Genomic DNA, 13830 nt, shown 5'->3' on the forward strand with positions numbered 1-13830 from the left:
CAAAACTGGAATGCAGAAAGTTTGCTTTCAACCAATCGTGCACAGAGTGACATCTGCTGGTCATAATGATTACGCTTTATCCTGTCTGACTCCTATTTTGCAATTATCAGTGACCTTAATTATATAGTAAAAATATAGGAAAATTATCTTTTCCTTGGAAGAAAAAGAAACCAACACACACAACTTATATGTACCAATATATGTACCTTTTGTGGGAGTTTATTAAATTAAAAAACAAATTTAAGTTTCTTCATTTTAGCAGACACTGGGGTCTCTTTCACTTGATTAGGAAAAATAAACTGTTGTAGAATTTTTTTTTTTTTTTTCTTTTTGTACTTTTCTGAAGCTGGAAACGGGGAGAGACAGTCAGACAGACTCCCGCATGCGCCCGACCGGGATCCACCCGGCATGCCCACCAGGGGCGATGCTCTGCCCACCAGGGGGCGATGCTCTGCCCCTCCGGGGCGTCGCTCTGCCCCAACCAGAGCCACTCTAGCGCTTGGGGCAGAGGCCAAGGAGCCATTCCCAGCGCCCGGGCCATCTTTGCTCCAATGGAGCCTTGGCTGCGGGAGGGGAAGAGAGAGACAGAGAGGAAGGAGGGGGTGGGGGTGGAGAAGCAAATGGGCGCTTCTCCTATGTGCCCTGGCCGGGAATCGAACCCGGGTCCCCCTCACGCCAGGCCGACGCTCTACCACTGAGCCAACCAGCCAGGGCTGTTGTAGAATTTGAATTTAAAAAACCAGCTACTGCTTTAAAATGCCGTTTGGGTGGCCTGACCTGCAGTGGCGCAGTGGATAAAAGGATCGACCTAGAGCGCTGAGGTCGCCAGTTTGAAACCCTGGGCTTGCCTGGTCAAGGCACATATGGGAAGCAACTACTACCGAGTTGATGCTTCCTGCTCCTCCCCTCCCTCTCTCTCTCCACTCCTCTAAAAAATAAGTAAAAAAAAAAAAAATTTTAATTAAGAGCGGAAATTAATGAGTTTAGTCTAAGGGACGATACTAGTGGACTTCATTCATAACAGATAGTCTATCACAGGTCATTTGCTTCTGGCATTCCACCCTCCTCCCATGTCACTGTCCTGTTAGGTTCCAGGTTTCATGCTCCCACTTGCTCCCGTCACTACTTTGGAAAATTTTCCAACTGTTCTTTTTTTTTTTTTTTTTTTTTTGTATTTTTCTGAAGCTGGAAACGGGGAGGCAGTCAGACAGACTCCCGCATGCACCTGACTGGGATCCACCTGGCACGCCCACCAGGGGGCGATGCTCTGCCCATCCGGGGGGTCGCTCCGTTGCGACCAGAGCCACTCTAGCGCCTGGGGCAGAGGCCAAGGAGCCATCCCCAGCGCCTGGGCCATCTTTTGCTCCAATGGAGCCTTGGCTGTGGGAGGGGAAGAGAGAGACAGAGAGGAAGGAGAGGGGGAGGGGTGGAGAAGCAGATGGGCGCCTCTCCTGTGTGCCCTGGCTGGGAATCAAACCCGGGACTTCTGCACGCCAGGCCGACGCTCTACCACTGAGCCAACCGGCCAGGGCCCCAACTGTTCTTGACGTTAGATTATACTAGGAAATACTAGGACATATTTTGTAACTACATTTTTAAACGAAAGAAGGCATGTACTTGAATTTACTGACAAAAGTATTTTAATGGATGATTATAACGTTCAGTTTTGCATAGACAATATAAATTTCAACTTGCATCTAAATTTGTAGTCACATTCCATTCCTCTCCAGGTCCCCACCCCCCAATTTTTTCATATTAGAAAATGCTGTGATCACTCACCTTCTAAACAAAACCTTGTGGAAATCCCTGATTCTTCCATTCAGTAAATTCCTAGAGGGAAAAATCCTCAATCAAAGGACTATGAATAACCAATAGAGGAACTAAAATTAGTAATAATAATAAAAAAATTCAGAGTAGCAGAAAAGGAGATGGATATTTTGTAAATTCAATCTTTTCCTATTATCTAGAGAAGTCAGTATATAACTTCTAAAGCTGATAAATCAAAACTAGCACTTAATTATATGGGCAGAAATGGTTAAGATAATTAGGCAGGAAGGAGATGACAGCTTTTCATTATAGGACTCATTTTTTCCCCAGCCTTGAAAATATAAACTTTGATAAAACATTAAAGTTTTGAAATAAAAATGTAAATTTACTTAAATTAAAAAAACATTTTGCCAAATTATCATTCAGAAAGAGTACATTAATTTAACTTCCCATGGGCCTGACCAGGCGGTGGCGCAGTGGATAAAGCGTCGGACTGGGATGTGGAGGACCCAGGTTTGAGACCCCGAGGCTTGAGCACGGGCTCACTGGGTTTGAGCAAGGCTCACCAGCTTGAGCCCAAGGTCGCTGGCTTGAGAAAGGGGTCACTTGTCTGCTGTAGCCCCCAGTCAAGTCACATATGAGAAATCAACCAATGAACAACTAAGGAGCCTCAACGAAGAATTGATGTTTCTCATCTCTCTCTGTTTCTGTCTGTCTGTCCCTATCTGTCCCTCTCTCTGACTCCCTGTCTTTGCCACCAAAAACCCCAAAAAAACAAAAAACTTTTTGATGGCCTTTAATTACTACAGTGACTTTGAGACAATTTATTTATTATTTGTATTCTGGTCTACTCAAAAGTTTTAAATTATGTTAGAAAAATACATATAAAATATAATATAAAAGAGGAAACTAGGGTAAAGGAAAAATAAGTGTTGGAGAAATAAGACGAGGCCAGATAACCAATGACCCCATCACAGCCATCTGGAAAACTGGTTAAGAATGAGGATCCCAGACCTGCTAAGTCAGACTCTCTAGGGCAGGGGTCCCCAAACTTTTTACACAGGGGGCCAGTTCACTGTCCCTCAGACAGTTGGAGGGCCGGACTATAAAAAAAAACTATGAACAAATCCCTATGCACACTGCACATATCTTATTTTAAAGTAAAAAAACAAAACGGGAACAAATACAATATTTAAAATAAAAGAACAAGTAAATTTCAATCAACAAAGTAACCAATATTTCAATGGGAACTATGCTCCTCTCACTGACCACCAATGAAAGAGGTGTCCCTTCCGGAAGTGCGGCGGGGGCCGGATAAATGGCCTCAGGGGGCCACATGTGGCCCGCGGGCCGTAGTTTGGGGACCCCTGCTCTAGGGCAAGGCTCTGGGATCTCCTTTTTAGCAGCCTCTAGGACTTGGCATCCTGATGCAATGTAAAAGAAGACAGTGACTAATAAGACATTGGGATATTTATTAATGTCATATATAGAGCATGATAGCTAGAAGAAAGGACACTATGAGACTAACTCTAAAGAACACATTTAAAAATAACTCTTATATAAACTAGAATCAACCCTTTTCCCACTAGAACATTTTATAATTCTCTTCTTATTTCATTATCCTCCCCAACCCTCACAGACATGGGGTTTGAGGGTTGTCGTTTGACTTCTATTCTTAACATGAAGATAAGTGTTCTGGTAGGTCTTCTCTTATTTCCTTGGCTCCATTCCTTGGCCTACTGCACCACTTAGCTGGATATTCTATTGCTGGGATGATTTTCATGTATCACATTAATAGGTTAAACAGATACTTAGAAGAATCCTACGTATCAACTAGGCAGTGGTACTTAATCTTTTCTGCTGCTTGCATTCTTATTCTTAAGACCTATTTTCACACGACTCAGGTGCAAATTAAAGATCCTCAATATTTTAAACATAGGATTCAGTAGTATATGATAAATATAAAAAGAAAGAGACAGAATAATAGCTTAAGTTTACAACGAAACTAAAAATATATTAAAAATTATACATCAAAAAAGTCTATCAGCTTAGTGACTTCTGCTGTAGCTGTAGCTTTTGTTCAATGATGTCTGAGAAACGAGGAACCTTTTTTGAAATAGCCACACGGATGTCATCATTCATGTTAAAGCAGCTTCTGGACTTTGTCTTGAAATGTAAAAGTGATGAAAACCCCAATTCACAAAGGTACGTCGATGCGAATGCTATAAGGATTTCTAGAGCTGTCTTTGCCAGGTTTGGAAACACAGCGAACTGAACACACCAGAAATCCTCAAGCTTCATTGTCTCAAATTCCATTAAAATTTGGCCACTAGCTCGTAATTCAGCAAGGTCATTTTTCATTAAATAGCCATCATCAACAAAATCCAGATTGAAGAGGAAGGGATCCAGTATCCATTTACTTGCCTCATCAAGATCTCCAACGGAGAAATATCCATGGAAGAAGGTGCTCAGCTGTTGCAGATGCAGTGTTATTTCAGCTGCAATGCTTCCTGCTTCATCATCTGAAACAATGATTTCCTCAAGAAAAGGAAAGTTGGTAAAATTTCTTTTCTCAATTCGCTTTAGCCAGAATGGGAACTTCCTAACAAAAGCAGATAACTTCTCTCTAGCAGATACCACGTTCATCCCAGTCCTTTGCATAGATGTGCTAAGCTCATTTAGATGTTTGAATAAGTCTGCAAGGTAGGCTAGGTGAATTTTAAACTCTTTATTTTCAAAGCCATTAACTAAATTACTGCTTTGGTGGTGGAGAAACTGATTTATTTCTTCATACATTTCAAAAATATGAGTCAGTATTTGGCCTCGGGAAAGCCACCTCATTTCAGTGTGGAAAAGGAGGACGTTGTACTCTATTCCAATCTCTTCAAAAAAAGCCTGAAACAGGCGATGATTCGGAGCTCGCACTTTGATGAAATTTATTACCCGCACGACAGTAAATAGAGCATCCCTCAGCTTTGTGGGCAATGTCTTTGTGATAAGTTCATGAGGGTTCAGCAAACAATGTGTGATCACAATATGAGGTACCTCTTTTCTCACACAAGCAACAAATTCTGAATTTTCTCCTAGCATAGAAGAGGCACCATCAGTACAAACAGAGCCGCATACATCAAGGGCTATCTTATGCTTCAAAAAGAAGTCTCTGAAGACACCGAACACATCTTTTCCTTTCATTGTGAACTGCAGTGGTTCACAGAATAGGAACTCTTCAATGAGCTCTCTTTCTTTTATGTATCGCACAAATGCCATTAGCTGACTGCAGCCATCCATGTCCGTTGTCTCAGCAAGCTGAATACCCACCTGAAGAGGGCTGGCTTTGATGTCTTCTAGAACTTGCTGTAAGATATCCTTGCTCATTTCATCAATTCTTGAATGGATCACATCATCTGATAAGGGTACCTGTTGGAGCTTCTTTTGTGCGTCTGGTCCCAACACTATATGTGCTATTTCCAATGCACAGGGTTTCACTAATTTTTCAGCTATTGTATGAGGATTCTTTTCCTTCGCACATAAATATGCAAACTGGTATGATGCTTGTAATAAGGCATCCTCTTGAGATGCAACTCCAAACGCTTTCAATGTTTCGCTCTGATCAGACGGTGTAGGCATGTGCTTCAGGCTACTGAGATCATGCCCACCGACGCCACCATGCTGTCTGTTAAAATGGTCAGACAGTTTTGATGGTCTGAGGTCCGCATTTGAAAATACCGAGTTACATAATACACATTGTGGGCGCTGAGTTCCATCAACCTCCGTGGTACAGGTGAACCAGTAACGGACATAGTCATCATCCCATTTGCGTTTCTTCGACATGGCACTTCAAAACTTCCAGGTAGTATTCCAGAGATGCTGTCAAATTGTGCTTTGGGAGTAAAACACAAGCCACACATTAAAAATCAGTGGCTAATCAAATTAAAACAAAGCCACAATATGCCATCCTGCCATCTGTGCTTATGTCAAGAAATACCCTATAAGCCTGATCTGTGGTGGCACAGTGGATAGAGTACCAACCTGGAACGCTGAGGTTGCTGGTTCAAAACCCCAGGCTTGCCTGGTCAAGGCACATAACAGAAGCAACTACTATGAGTTGATGCTTCCCACTCTTCCCCCCTCCCTCTAAAAGAAATATCCTGTAAGATGTCAGTTCAAAGTAAGCCATGACAGCATGATAGTCCAACTTAAAACTAGAAAGTCACATCTAAAGTCCTGGAATATAAAACTTGCCAGCAAGTTATATATGGGAGATTAGGGTTTAGGCAAGTTGTGAATACCCTTATATCTTCTACTTAAAGTTGTCCAGGTAATTCTAATAAATATCTTACTACACAGACTGAGAAAGGCAGTTAAGGCTAATTTGTTTTTCAAAGATGTATGTTCCAAACAAAACTGGTATGTTTTGTATCCCCAGAAAAGGCATCTTACTATCACCCCCTCCTTCTATCCTGGGCCAATAATGTATGGACACACTCTGTTATGAAGCACCGAATAGAGAAAAAAACATTCACTAAATACTTGAAGGAAGGGCAGATGTTTTGACAGGGTGGCTAGTTCTTTTTAATAGTTAAGGATTAAAGAGGGCTATAAAACTATTTGATCCTTGAGTGGCTTTGACCCCCACTTAAACAGAGAATTTCAAACAAGGCTCATTAAACCCCCCATTTCATGGAAGGACACAAATTTGGCTCAGAGCTTCCTGCTGCTAAAGTATAACAAATGATCAGCCCATGATTCATACTGGCTACACAGAAAAGCAAAACAAGCTGCTTAGAAGAAACACAACTATTCTTGTTACCAAGACTTCAGAAAAATTTCTCTCATTCTCTTAGTTCCAACATAAATTTCATGATGCTTTTTCATATAACCATCTCTTTGTAAAAGCAGTCATGAAAAGCCAAAACGACAGGAAAATAAGCAGCATTCCTGTGATCTGACCTAACCCACAGCAGTGTTTTCCTAGTTTAGTAAATGGAGGGATCTTGCTAAAATGCAGATTGCTGGGCCCCACCTTCAAGATTCCAAATCCCTGGCTCTGGAATAGGGGCTCAGCATCTGTGTTCTAAATAAGCATTTTAGATAATTCTTGTGAACAGTAATCTTTACCAAGAGATGCCCGTCGTAGTCACTAGGATCCCCTTTGGAAGTATACATGCCCCTGTATTACCTTAGAACTAATAGGATAAAAGAATAAAAAATAAAGTTGTTCTGAACATATGTACCCTGATTTATCAATGTCACCCCACTAAAATTAGTAAAATAAATAAATAAATAAATAAATAAAGTTGTCCAGGTAATTCTAATAAATATCTTACTACACAGACTGAGAGGAATGAAAATATGTCCTTTAGGCCAGTCCCTAGCTGCAGGGTGCTCAAGTAAACAGTTTAAATGCTTTAATAGGTATCTAAGTTTTCCGGATTGATGACAACCTCCTTGCTGTTTTTCTTCCTCCTAAACAATGAGCAAAGGTGTATAATACAAAGGTAGGTTCAAACTGTTGTAAAGTGCCCGTACCTCAATTCTGCGGGTTTACGTAGAGACACCAAGTCCAGATGAATTTTGAAGGGTTTTATTAAAGGAGGAGATGTATTAAATCTGCCGCCACATATGACTAACACGGGGCATTTGCAGACCCAAATCGTGCCCCGGGCACAGCCCTTGTGGCAGGTTATATAACTTTGCTCCCACACACACACACACACACACACACACACACAGGCTGGCGGGAAAAGGAGGAGAGTGATGGGACACAATTCATTAGCAAGCTTATAACATTTGTCTATAGGATTTATAAAAAACATTTCTATATATCAAAACTTACAAGGTAACACAATAGCAAAAATGTTATTCTACATATTAAAAGATATTCCTAAATTTTCTAGTGTTCATTTGCCATTTCTTTGTTTAGAGATATATACATTAATTATACGTTTTCAGGAGGGGAGGGGTAGTTTCCATGGCGCTAGGGGATAAATGCCTGCAAATGGCTCATCAAATAGGAAAAGGTTTTTTTTCAGTCTCTCTCTTCCTGCACCTGGCTAGCCATTTACCTGCTTCCTTACAGGTGTGGGGGAAAGGGAGGGAATCCAATCTCCTGCATTTACAATACAATGCTATTGGCCATCCTGAGCTGGAGTAAATCACAAGTATAAAAGTCATTTTTACAAAATTTCTCTGCACGCCTAGCCCAAATTAATAAAATGCTCTATAAGCTTCCTAGTAGAAGGGAGCCTCCTACACAGTACGTTTCTGCAAGCCAGGAAACTTCCACATTTCTTCTCCCTCCCCTCCCTAAAGGAAGGACGGGACAGGAAGCCTGACCTTTCCTCCCAAAATATCAATATTAATTTTGCAGCTTTTTGGCACCTTACTACAAAACATACCTTAGAAAACAATTCTTTTCCCTAGATAAATAAGTGATCCTCCAAATTTCCAAAATCCTATAACACAGAATGTGGCTGAAAACTTAACAGGGACACATTTAAATGCAAACACCCACTTAGGCCATTAAAAAAAAAATCACAGTAAGTTGAGAATATTTACTTCAAGCTTTCAAGTGGCTCTGCCAAGATTACCTAGGTGTAAAATGTACTTTGATGTAACTAAAAAGTTGATTTGCTAGATGGCTGTCTGTTAAAAACTGGAAGATGCCTGCCAATCAGCAAAGATGATTTAAAGTTTAAAAAGCCGAGGTTAAGCCTTCTATTGTCAAGTAATGAGACTAGAGAACCAACTGTATTCAGAGCCTCTCCTAATTGACAACAATCAAATTAAGACATCAACATAACAAACACGTCTTTCTGTATTGCTATGTAAAGGAGTGGGCAAAAGTAGGCTTACAGTAGTAATACAAGTAAATAACACAATAATTAATAAAGAGTAATACAAGAGTAAACTGAGTTTTGTGTACTCGTATCTATAAACCTTCTTTTGCCTACCCTTGTATTTACCACGAATATTTTGGGGACAGAGCTTTTTCATTCAGTCTCATTAGAAATTAAAGGACCAGTTAAACACCCATTGCTATCCATACTGACTATGCTACTCAAGTATATTTTGATCGATGATTTACTTGTCTCCAACCAAAGAATTTTTAGAAAAATTCCTTTACAGTATTCTTCTCTAGCTCCCTCTAAGATTGAGGGCAGGTAGCAAAGATCTTCAAGATCCTCCAAGACGAATTTACCACCCAAAAGCCCCCCCCCCTTTTTTTTTTACAGACACAGAGAGAGGGATAGACAGGAACCAAGAGAGATGAGAAGCATCAATCATTTTCGTTGTGACACCTTAGTTGTTCATTGATTGCTTTCTCACATGTGCCTTGACCATGGGCCTTCAGCAGACCAAGTAACCCCTTGCTCGGCCCAGCTACCTTGGTTCCAAGCTGGTGAGCTTTGCTCAAACCAGATGAGCCCACGCTCAAGCTGGCGACGTCGGGGTCTCGAACTTGAGTCCTCCGCATTCCAGTCTGAAGCTCTATCCACTGCGCCACCGCCTGGTCAGGCCAAAAGGCCCTCTTGTGTTTTAGAACCTCACCGTTTTCACTTCTGCCTTTAGTAATCACAATATTCTAAAACATGTAAGCATTAAAAAAGCATCACTGGGCCCTGGCTGGTTGGCTCAGTGGTAGAGTGTCGGCCTGGCTGCGGAAGTCCCGGATTTGATTCCCAGCCAGGGCACACAGGAGAAGCGCACATCTGCTTCTCCACCCCTCCCCCTCTCCTTCCTCTCTGTCTCTCTCTTCCCCTCCCGCAGCCGAGGCTCCACTGGAGCAAAGTTGGCCTGGGCGCTGAAGATGGCTCTGTGGCCTCTGCCTCAGGTGCTAGAATGGCTCTGGTTGCAACAGAGCAACGCCCTGGATGGGCAGAGCATCGCCCCCTGGTGGGCGTGTCGGGTGGATCCTGGTTGGGCGCATGTGGGAGTCTGTCTGACTGCCTCCCTGTTTCTAGCTTAATAAAAAAAAAAAAAAAAAAAAAAGCATCACTGTAGTAAGGAATCATTGTTCATTTAAACAGATGTGCTCATGGTATGGTTGTGTGTTTTTAAAAAGTCCTCACTTGCCTGACAGGGCGGTGGCGCAGTGGATAGAGCGTTGGACTGGGATGCTGAGGACCCAGGTTCGAGACCCCTCAGGTCGCCAGCTTGGTGTGGACTCATCTGGTTTGAGCAAAACTCACCAGTTTGGGCTTGACCAAGCGGTGGTGCAGTGGATAGAGCATCAGACTGGGATGCAGAGGACCCAGGTTCGAGACCTCGAGGTCGCAAGCTTGAGGGCGGGCTCATCTGGTTTGAGCAAAAAGCCCACCAGCTTGAACCCAAGGTCGCTGGCTCCAGCAAGGGGTTACTCAGTCTGCTGAAGGCCCACAGTCAAGGCACATATGAGAAAGCAATCAATGAACAATTAAGGTGTTGCAACGCACAGCGAAAAACTAATGATTGATGCTTCTCATCTCTCTCCATTCCTGTCTGTCTGTCCCTGTCTATCCCTTTCTCTGACTCACTCTCTGTCTCTGTAAAAAAAACAAAAAAAACTCACCAGTTTGGACCCAAGGTCGCTGGCTCGAGCAAAGCGTCACTCGGTCTGCTGTAGCCCCATGGTCAAGGCAGATACGAGAAAGCAATCAATGAACAACTAAGGTGTCTTAATGAAAAACTGATGATTGATGCTTCTCATCTCTCTATGTTCCTGTCTGTCCCTATCTATCCCTCTCTCTGACTCTCTCTGTCACTGTAAAAAAAAAAAAAAGTCCTCACTTATTAGAAATACAGACTCGGCCCTGGCCAGTTGGCTCAGTGGTAGAGCGTCAGCTTGGCGTGCAGGAGTCCCGGGTTCGATTCCCGGCCAGGGCACACAGGAGAAGCGCCCATCTGCTTCTCCACCCTCCCCCCCCTCCTTCCTCTCTGTCTCTCTCTTCCCCTCCCGCAGCCGAGGGTCCACTGGAGCAAAGTTGGCCCAGGCGCTGGGGATGGCTCTGTGGCCTCTGCCTCAGGCGCTAGAGTGGCTCTGGTCGCAACAGAGCGATGCCCCAGATGGGCAGAGCATCGCCCCCTGGTGGGCATGCCGGGTGGATCCCGGTCGGGCGCATGTGGGAGTCTGTCTGACTGCCTCCCTGTTTCCAACCTCAGAAAAAAAAAAAAAGAAAAGAAATACAGACTCAATTATTTACAAGTGAAATGCTGTCGGGATTTCCTTTGAAATAGTGTGCCTTGGCACACATGCGAACACACAAAGTGGGGTGGAGATAGAAGACATCAGATTGGCCTTGAGATGTTAACTGTTGCAGCTGGATGATGGCTACACGGTATTCCACCATTCTCGCTATTTTTATGTGTGCTGAAACTTTCCACCCTGAACAGTAAACCAAGCCAAAAAAAAAAAATAATAAAAATCTTCTTATGACAGATGTAACTCCTTTTTTTCTTTTAGAATACATCATTCTTTGAGGCTATTATAAGATGCAAAATGAAAGATATAACAAAGTAGTATGCTTTTGCAAGTTTATGAAGTACTATAAGAGTAGACAGGAAAAAGTATCATGATTGAGAGAGACAATACAGTTAAGGGTGAACAGTCACATGAGAGAAATATCTGGAGGATGCTAACATGTATATATACTGCTCACAAAAACTAGGGGATATTTCAAAAAGAATAGGAAGCGATAAAATATCCCCTAATTTCTGTGAGCAGTAAATACTTCAGCAGGGACACCCCCAAAAGTGCAGCTGTAAAGCTAAAACTCGAAATTCAACTTCGGTGCCAGGCCGCGCAGGTGCGGGGTGTGGGCAGGCAGGGCATTCGATCTCTCCACTCCACAGTGCAAAGCACACAGCGCGGAGGCAAGGGACGGCAAGCGCTCCAGAGGCGGCAGCCTGGGACCCTGGCTTTGTCCCCTGCAGGCCGGGACCTCTCCGGGCCGCGGCTGCTCCCCCGGGGATGACACTGGTACCTACCTGGGAGGGTCGCTGGGGTGTCAGTGGTGAGCATGCGCGGGGAGCACACGCGGCTCGGCCCCGCGGGGCGGACCGGGGCTTATGAGGAAGGCGGCCTGTGAAGCTGCCCCGTGGGGCACGGAAGGCCCGGCTCGGTGCCCGCCCGCCCGCCTCCGAGCCCGGGCACAGGCCCAAAGGATGCTCGGGCGTCTCTAAGCGCCCGTTTCAGGATGCAGGTCACGTTCCGCTCTGTCGGGGGCCCGGCCTCCGGGCACCGGAACTAGTCAAGGCGGCGGTTCCGCAGGTGTGACCTCGGAGCAGGTACCCGCGGAGAGGGACGACACCCAGGCGCCCGCCGACACCTCCGCCCAGCCGCGGCGGGCTTCCATCCGGGTTCTGCGGGTGGCTTCCCGCCCGCAGACTGGGCGAGGCGGCTCCCGGCACGCAGGCGCACTGGACACCGGCGGAGGGCTCGGCTGGCCTGGTTAAGGAGCATGCGCGCTGGCAGAAATACCCCCCCTCCCACCTTTTATTTCAACGTGTACGTGGAGTTGCAGTTTTTGTGTGTGTGTGTGTGTGTCTGGCAGAAATATGCAATCTAAAGCATGGAAGGCACTATAAAGTCTACACAGTTCTTCAGCGCACTGGAAATAAAGTTTCCTAGTAGGTCAGGCTTTGAACTTGCAAAACTCCAGTAATTGACCATTTTCTCTGGGAGCGAAGAAAAGGAGAAGGGAGCTCATTGTTCTCCCAAATTAAACATTCAGGCAAATGGGACCAGTTATAAATTGCATTAAGATAATCACGGTGGAGGATGTGCTTCCCGAGTTTGGGCCCTCCTGCTAATGCAGGTCACCCTCTACCCCTTCCATAAATCAGAGCATGCAGATGAATTCCCTGAGGATCATCAACCATTTGAGAGAAAACTTTTATTTACAATTCGTTTTAACAGGACCTTAAAGTATTAAGAGATTAGAGAGATTTTAGTGATAAACCTCAAGGGAGAAACTAGAAAACATTGTTTAAAGAAACAAACTCAATTATAGCCCTCTTTTCAATTTGGGGGCGGGAGTTTTCATCCAGAATTCATACACACTCAAGGAAATGACATTTCGTTCCTTTTATTGTATGGCCAATCTTGTCAGAAGCATCCCACAGGCTGAGGGATCACGGAGTGCTCAAGAATGTAAGACAGATGCATCATTTTAAGATGCTGGGAGTGAAGTTGGTAAAGACTGAGAGGGCCTGCTCTAGGTTTCTGTTAATGGTAGAAATTGCAAAAGGCTCAAGAACCAGGGCCTTAAATACCTGAGAAAGGAACAGGCTGTGGAGTCAGAGATACCTGGCTTCATGTCCCCACCTCGACACTTCTAATTCTTAGGCTTTGTGCAGACTGCTGGGACTCTTTAAGCCCACGTGCTTACTGTGAAGTAGGGACACCATCTATTATCCCATGCAGTTCTTTTGAGAAGGTAACATATGAAAACTACAGCTGTTATTTAGATAAAATCAAAACACATATCTTTTTTTTGGTATTTTTTCCGAAGCTGGAAACAGGGAGGCAGTTAGACTCCCGCATGCGCCTGACCTGGATCCACCGGGCATGCCCACCAGGGGGCGATGCTCTGCCCATCTTGGGGCGACACTCTGCCGCAATCAGAGCCATTCTAGCGCCTGAGGCAGAGGCCCCAGAGCCATCCTCAGCGCCCCAGCAAACTTTGCTCCATCCAGTGGAGCCTTGGCTGCAGGAGGGGAAGAGAGACAGAGAGGAAGGAGAGGGGGTGGGTGGAGAAGCATATAGATGGGCGCTTCTCCTGTGTGCCCTGGCTGGGAATCGAACCCGGGACTCCTGCACGCTAGGCTGACGCTCTACCACTGAGCCAACCGGCCAGGGCCAAAACATATATCTTGAGTAATGTTCTGGGTATTACCTTTCTTCCAAATTGAAACAAAAATAAGGCATGATTTCAGATACTACAGGATTCTTCCTAAATTCAGAGTAAATTAGGTTTCACAGAAGAGGGAACAGAGGCCCAGAAAGATAGGTGAATCATTTTTTGAGTTAAACAACCCTGAAAATTTCTGATTCAAACTCACAGAAACTAATCCAGGCTCCCT

General features: G+C 44.3%; 1 long non-coding RNA gene across 1 annotated transcript; it reads right to left on the minus strand.

The window, feature by feature from the left end:
* Positions 1-1146: 1146 nt before the first annotated feature.
* Positions 1147-12141, minus strand: LOC136376417 (uncharacterized). Its single transcript, XR_010746180.1, has 2 exons — positions 11734-12141; positions 1147-5647 (listed from the first exon to the last, which is right to left on the minus strand). It is a non-coding gene; the product is annotated as an uncharacterized lncRNA (long non-coding RNA).
* Positions 12142-13830: the final 1689 nt, after the last annotated feature.

Source organism: Saccopteryx leptura, chromosome 6, assembly GCF_036850995.1.
Source record: "Saccopteryx leptura isolate mSacLep1 chromosome 6, mSacLep1_pri_phased_curated, whole genome shotgun sequence".
Classification (NCBI taxonomy): domain Eukaryota; kingdom Metazoa; phylum Chordata; class Mammalia; order Chiroptera; family Emballonuridae; genus Saccopteryx; species Saccopteryx leptura.